The sequence below is a fragment of the Monodelphis domestica genome, chromosome 1 (assembly GCF_027887165.1).
Source record: "Monodelphis domestica isolate mMonDom1 chromosome 1, mMonDom1.pri, whole genome shotgun sequence".
Taxonomy (NCBI): Eukaryota; Metazoa; Chordata; class Mammalia; order Didelphimorphia; family Didelphidae; genus Monodelphis; species Monodelphis domestica.
Window position 1 is genome coordinate 194,114,851 of NC_077227.1, and position 11,795 is coordinate 194,126,645.

At 39.7% G+C, this 11,795-nt stretch overlaps 2 long non-coding RNA genes across 2 annotated transcripts; one reads left to right on the top strand and one right to left on the bottom strand.

Moving 5' to 3' along the window:
• Positions 1-1,845: 1,845 nt before the first annotated feature.
• Positions 1,846-4,953, bottom strand: LOC103092751 (uncharacterized). The gene is made up of 2 exons (XR_460856.3): positions 4,725-4,953; positions 1,846-2,073 (listed from the first exon to the last, which is right to left on the bottom strand). It is a non-coding gene; the product is annotated as an uncharacterized LOC103092751 (long non-coding RNA).
• Positions 2,561-11,187, top strand: LOC130456275 (uncharacterized). The gene is made up of 3 exons (XR_008914888.1): positions 2,561-2,679; positions 3,121-3,264; positions 10,905-11,187. It is a non-coding gene; the product is annotated as an uncharacterized LOC130456275 (long non-coding RNA).
• The last annotated feature ends 608 nt before the right edge of the window (positions 11,188-11,795 follow it).

The following is an 11,795-nucleotide window of genomic DNA, read 5'->3' on the forward strand; positions in this document are numbered from 1 at the left end:
AGATAGGGGATGGGGAGAAAGTTCATTTGTTCCATCATTTGAAAAACCATTTACTAAGAGCCAACTGTACATTGAGTACTATGCTAAGTGCTGATAGAAATACCAAGTTTAGAGTAGATCTGATACAGTAGCCTATAATATACAACATTTAGGTAAACCTTAGGAAAATTGCTTAATCTTTATGGATCTTGGTTTCCTCATCCAGGAGATAAAGATGGATTAAATAGTCTCTGACTGTAAGATCTCATTTTCACATGGGCTTGATGGAATTTGGTCTCATTATTTTATATTGACACTCTTTATGTAGAAAATACATAGAGTGCCATTGGGTTTATTAAGGGTTAAGTGTGAGGACACATAGAACACGTACACACATATATTAGTAGGCTGGCCATATTATTCATCATATGGGAGTTATTTGGTTCATCAGGGCCCAGGGGAAGGGGTGTTCTCCGCTTCCACTTCTGAAAGGAAATGTCCTCAGAAAGTGAAAAAGCTGATGGTCTCTGACCTTGGAGAAGGTCACTTTCCCCTTCAGATGTTTAGATTGTGTTCTAAGTCCTGAATGTGTACAATGCCCTAAGCATGTTTAGCAGATGGAGTCATGGTGGGGAGGGGAGAGAGTTTAGAGAGCAAACTATTATCTTGTTTGATATTAATGGTTTCCAACCCCAGAGATCCAGGCAGACTCTGTTTTCCAAGTTACAGGAGATATAACTGGTAGAGATGAGGAATAGTCTTCTTTTAAACTGCTCACTTCAAGGTTTTATAAAGCCCAGATTCCAGTGTCAAAGGGGGAGGGAATAGAGATTCTTGAAAGTCACAGAAATGAATGAATTCATTTTAAAATTAAATTCCATTTTTGATTGCCTTATGTGACTATTTTAGGGGGGTCTTTATCTTCATTTTCTCTTTAACATGAGTTTTAACACAAGTTCTCTGTCCATTCTCCAGTTCACTGATCAATAATCTGCAACCAAATATAATACTTAAATATGCAGAACCTTTTTGTAATGTATTCCTTAGCAATATAGGATGAGTCCTTTCATGGTTTATTTGTTTGTAATGTATGTATTTTGTGACTCTTGTGTAAACCACTCCTGGATTTATTGGGCTTATCAAGTCCAGATTTTCAGAATCAAGTTTTCTTAAAATAGGACCCAGATGTTGTATGCCTTTCTCTATCAGAAAGAGAGAGAGGTGGGTCACATTTCTGCTTTCCTGTTCAAGAAAAGCTATGTAGCTGTGAATGTATCTGAGCTTTTACACAGGTGCTATGGAAACCTGGAGATGTCTGGTAAATGAGATGTGACATCTCTACTCTGCAACCTGGGCAAGGATTTCAAAGGAAAGGTAAACAGTCCAGGCGTCCATGAGTTGCGGTCAGAATTCAGTCAGGATAGGTTGATCTGGGTGGGTTAAGTAATGCCTGGCCTTGTTGGAAAATGACATGGTTAAATAAAGGACACAGGGGTTCTTTCGACACTCAGATGACTTTGGGGTTGTCTAGACTTTCCAAGTCAAAATTTTTAAGGTCAGCACCTCCCACTGTATACACAGATATAGGTGGCAGATGTACATACTTTGGATGAACTTGAGAAAAGTAGGAAGCAATGGAAAGAGCACCATACTCAGATCTGAGTTCAAATCCTAGTTCTACCACTTAAAACTATTTGAATTTGAGCAAGTTATTGGGCAGTGGCATTTAAAGTTTCTAGAGATATGCATTACACAGAATAAATGGGTTTTTCTCTCATGTTCTTCTGGGTAGGTTTCTTATGACTACATGCTTATACTTCCATAGACATACTGAGTGCATTGGTAAAAAACTATAATTGAGGTATATGTATGGATTGTAATTTATTTCATTATTCTTTCATTTGCTTTATTATATGAGTACATATGATATAATTTTTGGTTTTGATGCCTTGTTAGGTAGTTATGGTTAAGTGGCTAGGTTTGTGAAAATAGAAGCGTATTCGTAGGGCTCAGGAGTCTATTCCCTCACAACAGACTCCGAAGAAATTTTTGAATGTAACTTCTTATTGGTGTTCCTTCTCCGGGAATTCAGACCTGACAGTGGAAGAGAAGAATGGAATGAATGAGTAGGTTTGTATATGTCTATATGATAGGTTTAAGGTACTATAGTAATGATGGTTTCCTTATGTATATGTTACATAATTACAAACTGTTATTATATGACTGGCTTTCAACAGCAAGTTGCATTTCTTTTAGAATCAGCCAAGGAACCTGAGTTTGAATTCTAGCTCTGCCCCTTACTACCTCCCTTCCCCCTCTCCCTGTGACTTTGAGCTAATTAAATAACCACTTTGGGTCTCAGTTTCCTCATCTGTTAAAGGAAGGGGTTAAACAAGGTGACCTCTAAAGTCCTTTCTACCATTAAATCTATGAGCCTATGAATAGCAGATTTCAAATGTACTTTGAAGTGTGCTAAAGATAGAGGCACTTTCCTTTATCACTCATTTTTAGTCCTGGGAAAACTTGAGGCAAAAAGAGGTGAAATGACTTGTCCAGATCACATTATAAATCAGCAGTTGAATGAGGATAGAGTCTAAGTCTACACATACTGTCTCATTCTGACTCCCAAGAAAGTAGCCAGGGAAAGACAGACAGTGAAGGTGTTTTTCTTCAGGCCCTGTCTCTTCAGAGGACTGAATGGTAGGACTTCATGGTGAAGTAGAAAGAGCCCTGGACCTGGGTTTGAATCCCAGATTGGACCTGGTTTTGAGGATCTGGGTTTGAATCCCTGATGTGAAGAACTGAGTTAAAAATCTGGTCTCAGATACTTATTATCTGTGTAACCTTGGGCAAACCACCTACTTTTTGTCTCTCTGTAAAATGGGGATGCTTAATAAATATTTGCTCCCTTTCTCCTCTCCTCCCTTAAATGTAGGGATAGTTGTTTGTTTGTTCTGGCACATAGTAAATACTTAATAAATGACTGACTTTAAAATGAATCAGTCTGTTTCTGCAACTTTAATGAGTTATTCCTAAATTTGTGCAAGCAATATTTACAAAGAACAACTTTTTAGGTATTTGAAGATAACTATCATGTCCTTTCTAAGCCTCTTATGTCTTCTCTGATTTAACATTACCTAGGTGAATCTATGACATGCGTTCTGGTGCATGCCAGAGGGGGCTGCTCCCTTCTCTCTCCCCATGCATGCCTGAGGACATTTCTCCCATCACCTGCCTCTCTGCCCAGCAACCCAATGGGAGTGCTTTCTCCCTCTCCAGTCTGGGGTAAGTTGGGGGATTACATGTGGTATGAGGGTTGCAGTTTGGGCACTAAGTCTCTAAAAGGTTCACCACCACTGCCTTGTTTCCTCCAAAGTCCAACTAATTCTTCTGTGGTATGATTTCAGTTCTCCTTATTGTGGTTGCCCTACCTGCTGGATGTGCTACAACTTCACAGACATCTAGAACCAAACCCCAAATTCCATTTGTATATTGACCAGGTTACTTTCTCATCTGCAGTCTTGACCTTGTAATATATGAGAAACACATAATTTTAGGGCTCTACGATTGCCCCAGGAAAGATTTGACCTAGTTCAATTCAACAATAGCTCATTAAACATCTGTTTTATGTCTCAGGATGTTTATGTTCTACTTGAGAAAACAACATGTATGCAAGTAAATAAAGTAATTTCTAAGGATTGGGGAACATTAATGACTAAAGCATCAGGAGGTGGAACTTGATTTGAGCTATGAATGGACCTGGGAATTTCAGTGTTGTTGTTTAGTTGTTTTGCAGTCCTGTCTGACTCTTCATGACCTCTTCTGGGGTTTTCTTGGTAAAGAAAACCACAGTGTTTTTTTATTTCCTTCTCCAGATTATTTGACAGATGTAGAAACTGAGGCAAACAGGGTTAAGTGACTTCCCCAAGTCACACACCTATTAAGTGCCTGAGGCTGGGTTGGAACTCAGAAAGAGGAATCTTCTTGGTTCCAGGCCTGGCAATCTATCCACTACTACCTCACCTAGCTGTTAGGGAATTTCAATAGGTGGAGGTAAAAAGGGAGAACACTCCTGGTATAGGGGTGCAAAATTATGAAGACTTGAGATGAAAAAAAATCATAGAAAGAAATTTTAGTATTATTTGACAAAAATGTAGAGTATCTTGGATGGGGGGGGGTTGAGATATGAAGTAACTGGAAAGATCTCTTGGAGCCATCTTGTTAGGGGCTTAAAATGTCAAACAGAAAAGTTTTCATTTTATCCAGGTGGAAAAGGAGCCACTAAAGATTTTTGAGCAGGGGAGTGACAGAGTCAGACCTGTGCTTAGGAACAGCCAGATTCCATAACCAAGTTGTAATAGTAGCTCTAGAGGTAAACTACAATGAATGAGAGACAGTAACATCTAGGAAACAAACCCCAGGAAAGATAAGAATGGTCACTCTTTTTGCAAATCCACAGGAAAAGAAAATGTTTTCAATTAATTGAAATAATGATGGCTATAAGCTACCTTTCTCCTAGCTCCCCAGTACCTTACCCCTGGTGTGTCAGAGAAAACAAACTCTTAAGGTGGAAAATCTATTTTCAGCTAGAAAAATAATTCTTCCTTAGAGGAGGCCATTCTTTGTGAATGGAGGAAGGAGGCCAAACGAATTAACAAGCACATCTTTCTTCATGATTGAACTGTTCCTGTAGTATGAGGTTCTCCCTGTTAAAAACCAAAGCTGGCCAACAGAATCTCTCTCACCTGCCTCAAGCCATCCTGGCTCCCCTCCGGCTGTCCTTGACTTCTCCCAGACCAAACTGGAATTGGGTCCTCCTGAAGCTCTGTTTTCCCCTTGTGGCCTCTGTCATGCTGTCGCCTCTCTCTCAAGCGGAGACCTGCTATTCCTCACACAGTAACCACATAATCAAATGTGATTATCGGACCCTTATGGAAAAGCCACAAGCAGGGCGTTGTACCGACTGACCATAAAGATCTGAGCATCCAGGCCAGTTAGAAGCAGACACTCCCTTCTCTAGGTTTTGTTTTTCCTACATAACTCAGAATTTTTATCATTTAATCCAGTTCTTCAGTTGTTTTTCAGGCAAAACCAACTCTCTGTGACTCCATTTGGGGTTTTTGTTTTTTCTTGGCAAAGATTCTGGAGTGGTTTGCCACTATTTTCTTCTCCAGTTTACAGCTGAAGAAACTGAGGCAAATAAGGTTAAATGATTTTTTCGGGTCACACAGCTAGTAAGTATCTGAGGCCAGATTTAAACTCTGGAAGAGGAGTCTTCCTAACTCCAAGCCTGGCACTCTGTCCACCTCACCGCCTAGCTGCCCACTGAATACAGACAGATGGAAGGAAGGTAGATAATTGACAGAGAGGCTTATGTTATCTTCATCCTGACCTGTCTAATAGGCTTCCTGGAGGAGAAGAATTATGAATGAAGGGAGGCAGAGAACAGAGAATAAATTGCCAGTAAATGGGGTGGCCCAGAGCAGGTCAATGAGAAGGCCTGGTTGCCTGTAGCAAACCCTTACAGAGTTTGCCAGTCAGGTTGCCTCTAATGTGTCTGGTGTTTGCCAATTATCATGTTTTTAGATTTGTAAACAACATCTAAAAAGGAGCTAAACAATATATATTTTCATCCTTTATTTTTACGTGCACACATGCATGCATATATTTTGTGTGAAAAGGACCCTCACCCTGGAGTGAAAAAATAATAAATTTAAGCCCGACTCCTACTACTTAGAAGCTATGGGACTTTGGCTTTCACTGACGGTCTGTTTTCTGATCTCTAAAATGGGGACAAAAATCTCTGCCCTACCTGCTTCAATCTATTCAATTCAATATATGCTAATTCTATTATGTCATGGATCTTGAGGAAGAGAAAGAAGGCAAAACTGAAGGGATGCATGGGAGCCAGGAAAGTGGTTAGGGGGGTCACGTCTCAGACTTCCAGGTTTACCCTGAAAATATATTACTCAGTTATTTTAAAAAATCTCTGCCACCCACATCTTTTCTTTTCTTCAGCAAGTCCCTTATGCTCTTGTTCTCTGACAATCCTCTAAATCATTGACACTCAGAGCAAAAATATGAACTGTTGGACGCCAGCGTATTGTCTGTGTCTTCTGTTTATAACAAACATGGTGTTCCCTCTGAGGTAAAACTTAATTTGCTCACAGATGCTAGAATAATTTGGGAACAAGCTTTCCAATGGTTAATTTACTATAAATAAACACCTTCAGAGATGGGTAGCAGCTTACCCGGCTCTTCACCATAAATGTCCCACATGAAAACTGACCTCTGGGTGACATGTAAGCTATTTTTGAGTCACACACTTAAATTCCTCAGCTCTGCTAATCTCTCAAAGCTGAAATGTCCTTACTTTGCTGAAGAACCAGACCATTCTCTCTGTCTCTCTCTCTGTCTCTCTGTCTCTCTTGCTTTTGCTCTCACTCTCTTGCTCTCTCTTCTCTCTGTCTGTCTCCCTGTCTCCCCCCCCTCTGTCTATCTCTCTGTCTCTGTCTCTCTCTCTGTCTCTCTTCCTCCCTCTCTCTCTCTGTCTCTCTCTCTCTGTCTCTGTCTCTCTGTCTCTCTCTGTGTGTCTCTGTCTCTGTCTCTGTCTCTCTCTCTCTCTCTCTGTCTCTCTCTCACTTTTGCTCTCTCACTCTCTCTCCTCTTTGGCTCTCTTGACAGTAAAAGTAGGTGACTGAGAATAATTAGGTTCTGCTACAGAGAGCGGGAGGTAAATGTCAAGAGCTTATTAGTTCTGGTTGCCTTGTTAGTACTTTTGAAATACAGCATCAGATAGCACACAATATTCGAAATCTTCAAGACACAGGAGGAGAAATGAATCAGTAAGCAAGTGATGGGTTCACTGACTCCCTTTACCCCACTACACCCAAAAGATGGGCTTTAGGGCAGTGAAATATAGTAGAGGTGTCAAACCCAAACTGAAACAGGGGCCATCAATCCCATACATTAGGATCTCTGTGTCCCACATTTGGACTTCGAAAACTACATTATTAAAAATACCTATGGCCTATTATATATTTATTTTATGAAATATTTTCCAATTACATTTTAATATGGTTCAAGTTACACTGGGACAAATATTTATGTAATGTCCATTATATGTCAGGCACTATTCAAATATTAATTTTAATTTAATCCTTACCACAACTTTGCAACATAGAGGCTATTATTTTTCCCATTTTACAATTGAGGAAAAAGAAGTTCAGTGACTTGCCCTAGTAATGTCTGAGGCTAGATTTGAACTTAGGTCTTCAGACTTCTCAACTTTACCATTATCTCAGGACCTTAGATTATAAGCACTTTGAGGGCAGGGACTATATTTTGCCTCTTTTTAAAATTTTTATTTCATTAGTTAATCTAGATTATTTTTCCACAGTTACAAGATTCATGTTCTTTCTTTCCCCTTCCACCAATCCCCTCCATAGCCAATGTGCAATTCCACTGGGTTTTACGTGTGTCATTGATCAAGACCCATTTCCATATTATTGATATTTGCACTAGGATGATCATTTAGAGTCTACATTCCCAATCCTATCCCCATCAAGCCATGTGATCAAGCCATTGTTTTCCTTCTGTATTTCTGCTCCCAAAGTTCTTCCTTTAGATGTGGATAGTGTTCTTTCTCATAAATCCTGCAGAATTGTCCTGGATCATTTCATTGTTACTACTAGAGAAGTCCACTACAATCGATTATGCCACAGTGTATCAGTCTCTGTGTACAATGTTCTCCTGGTTTTGCTCCTTTCGCTATGCATCACTTCCTAGAGGTCATTCCAGTTCCCATGGAATTCCTCCAGTTCATTATTCCTTTGAGCACAATAGTATTCCATCACCAACATATACCACAATTTGTTCAGTCATTCCCCAATTGAAGGGCATCCCCTCATTTTCCAATTTTTGGCCACCACAAAGAGCGCAGCTATGAATATTCTTGTACAAGTCTTTTTCCTTATTATCTCTTTGGGGTACAAACCCAGCAGTGCTATGGATGGATCAAAGGGCAGACAGTCTTTTAGCTATTTTGGCCCTTTTTGAATCTTCAGTGAGTCACATAGCACATTGGCACATAAGTTTGGGTCATTTCGGTGGTGTCTTACTCTTCATGACCCCATTTGGATTTTTCTTGGCAAAAGATATTGGAGTTTTTTTTTTGCTATTTCTTTCTCCAGTTCATTTGACAGATGAGGAACTGAGGCAAGGTAGATTGAATTATTTTCCCAAGGTCACACAGCCAGTAAGTGTCTGAGGCCAGATTGGAACTCTGGAAGAAGAACTTTTTTGCCTCCAGACCTGGTGCTCTGCCTACTGCACTAACTTGCTGCCCCACCTGACACAATAACCTGTGCTTAATAAAATGTTTATTGACTGAGTGTTGTGGGCCTGCAATGTGGCCAAGGCCACATGTGTGACAACACTGGATAGAGGATAGAGTCAAGTAGACCTGAGGTTAACCCTAGCCTCCAACATTAACAAACTGTGTGACCCCGAACAAATTACTTAGCAGCTCTGAGCCTCTGCTTCCTTATCTGAAAGAGGGGATTAAAAAGAATTCTGGGATCTATCTAACAGGGTAAGGCTCAAATGAGAAAATGTAATCAGTCAATAAACATGTATTAAATAACTGCTCCATGCCAGACACCGTGCTAGGGGCTGGAGATGCCAAAACAAAAACAAAACACTTCTGCCCTCAAGGAGTTTACATTCTAACAGGGAGACAATGTGCACATATATAGGCAGATAGAAAACAGCTACAGGAACCTTTGGGGGAGTGAGGAGAGGCAAAAAAGGAGTTGAGGACCAGGGAAAGCATCATGCAAAAAGGTCATGCTTGAGCTGGTTCAAGAAAACATCAAAACAAAACCTAGGGCTTAGGGGCAGCTGGGTGGCTCAGTGGATTTGAGAGATAGCTCTAGAGAAGGAGGTCCTGAGTTCAAATTTGGTCTTAGACACTTCCTAGCTGTGTAACCGTGGGCAAATCACTAAACCCCAATTGTCCAGCCTTTACTTCTCTTCTGCTTTGGAGTTAATGCTTAGCATTAATTCTAAGAGAAGATAAAGATTAAAAAACAACAACAACAAGGATTCCAAAAGATAAGGCTAAGGAAAGAGGGAGTGCATTTCAAGTACGAGAACCTATGCTAAGATGCATATTAAAAATATGGTACATGGAATGTCATGTGTGAGGAATATCAAGAAGGTTAATTTAGCTCGACCATAGAGGACAGAGTCTATGACAAGGAGCTGGATGGATCGGGTGGTGCAGTGAGTAAAGGACTGGGTCTGGGGTCATCTCTCTGAGTTCAAATCTGGCCTCAGACACTTACTAGCTGTGTGACACTAGGCAAGTCATTGAACTCTGCCTTCATTTACTCATCTGTAAAATGGAAATGGCAAACGAATCCAGTATCTTTGCCAAGAAAATCCCAAAGGGGATTGTGAAAAGTCAGGTAAGACTGAAATGAATGAACAATCATGTATATAATCTGGTAGGAAAGGTAGGATGGATAAGGCATGTTGTTTTAAATGTCAAATGGTCCTAGAAGGAATAGGAGCTACTAGAGTTTATTATATGGAAGAAAAGGCTTTCTGAACCTTAAAACACCATAAATATCATACTGTTTTGGTTTGGTTTTCAATCTGATTACTAATTTCACCTCTTTTACTCCTAGCATGAAAACTTCTTTCACCAATGTAGATCAACATCTCATCTTAAATTTATTATAAAAAATTGTCTGGAACATGAAGAACTTGGGAACATATCAAACTCATTCTTGAAGTCTGAACCAGATTAAAATGTAATGGAGAAATGCTTAATGAAATAAATTAAAGAACAATATAATAGAATGTAAATTTGCGTTTTTCTAAGTCAATTTTCAGCCCAGAGGAATCTGCTTCTTTTTGAGTTTGACACCAAGGAGCTAGATAACCTTGAAGGCCCTGAGGTGATACTTACTGGAACTGAACTAGAATCCATTGCCCCTTGCTTCTCAAGGCAGTGAGTCAATTCATCTCTTGTTGTTTTCATTTGAATGTCACATACCTTTCTGTAAATTTATTTTTACCTAGGGGGTTCTGCCAGCATGTAAAGGATATCTGTACAGTATGCCATTGTCCCAACACTAAAACAACAGCTTACTCCATCTAGTTGGCAATCTGATCTTTCTATTGTGAGTCAAGACTTCTCTCAGCCTCTGTCCAGACTCCCAAAGCTAATCTCAGGTGTGTTGTCTTAACCAAGGTCCCAAAGTGGCAGGGCTTGAACCCAGGACTTCCTGACACCAAGGCCAGTCTTCTATAGACTATAGCACAGTTAAATCTATAGTATTTGTTGCAGCAGCAGCAGTAGCAGCATTACTGAGTCAATAAATGAGTCATTACACTACCTAAAATCAAACATAATGAGACAGGATCTCCCAATCAAGGAGGAAATGACTAAAAGGCTAGGTCTCATTCTTTGACCAAATCAGACCCTGAACAAAACATACTTTTCTTTTCTTTTTTCCCTTTGGTAGTATTTTTGTTTATTTGTTTCTTCTAGAGCATATTATGAAATGGGCAACTCGGTAAAGTAGCATATAGAGCATTGGGACTGGAGTCAGGAAGACTCATATTCCGGAGTTCAAATCTAGACTCAAACACCCACCAGCTGTGAGACCTTGGGCAAGTCACCCAACTCCATTTGCCATAGTTTCCTCATCTGTAAAATGAGGCTAGAGAAGGAAATAGTAAGCCTTTCTAGTCCCTCCATCAATAAAACCTCAAATCGGGTCATGAAAAGTAAAACATAACTAGGAAAAAAAAAAGAGACCAAACAACAAGAGTAACAAATATTATGTAGTTCTAATATCTAATTGGGAAATTTTCCTGAAATATGTTTCTATATTTCTTTTCTTTACTCACAGGATCTCCATGATCAAAGGAGGTACTTTCTTCAAAACCAGTGGCATGATTATAGAAAGAATTTTAAAATAAATTATTAGGAATAAGTATGAGCTCTTTCTTTTTTCTTTTTCTTTTTCTTTTTTTTTTTAAACCCTTACTTTCTGCCCTAGAACCAATTTTGGTCCTAAGGCAGAAGTACAGTAAAGGGTTAGGCAATCAAGTAAAATATACTTTTCAAAAATGACTTCCCCTCCCACCTCAAATTGAGAATTACAATTTCTAACGGTGTGTGTCCTTCCTCACTTACTCCCATCATTAATTCCCACTACCCACTATGACTTGTCCAAAAAAAAAAAATCAAATATGTATACCATTAGAAGGAGGATTGAAACAGATGTGATGTGATTTAGTCTGAATGAATGAAAGCTGGTTTGCAATTCACAATCCCTTTGAATGGGATATTAAGCTCAAGGGTAACCATTATTTTCTGCCTGTCTGACATGCATAGAGCACTTGAATATATCCCAATCACAAACTGAGGGCCCTTCAGCTAAGCTTCCAAGGGAATGCTGTGGGTATTATTGTTTCTTTTAGGAATACACCCCAGAGAACAAATGTGGGGAGAGCAAAGGTTTTGAGCAAAGCCAGAAATCCAGACAGAGATCTGAATGAATTGCAAACCTGTGACTTCACTGCATTTTGCTCAGAGTACCAAGACTCATACATTGACATTTAAGAGATATTCAGATCAGGTGGTGTGCATTTGTGGCCGTACCTGGGTTTCCCTAGACCTGATCACCCTATTAGTCTCCTGCTTTCAATTATACCCATGAGCATTTGGCTACGTGTTCCTGGGGCACACAATCTGTGGGGTGCCTGGTACTGGGGAGATAGGGCAGTGATTATAGCAG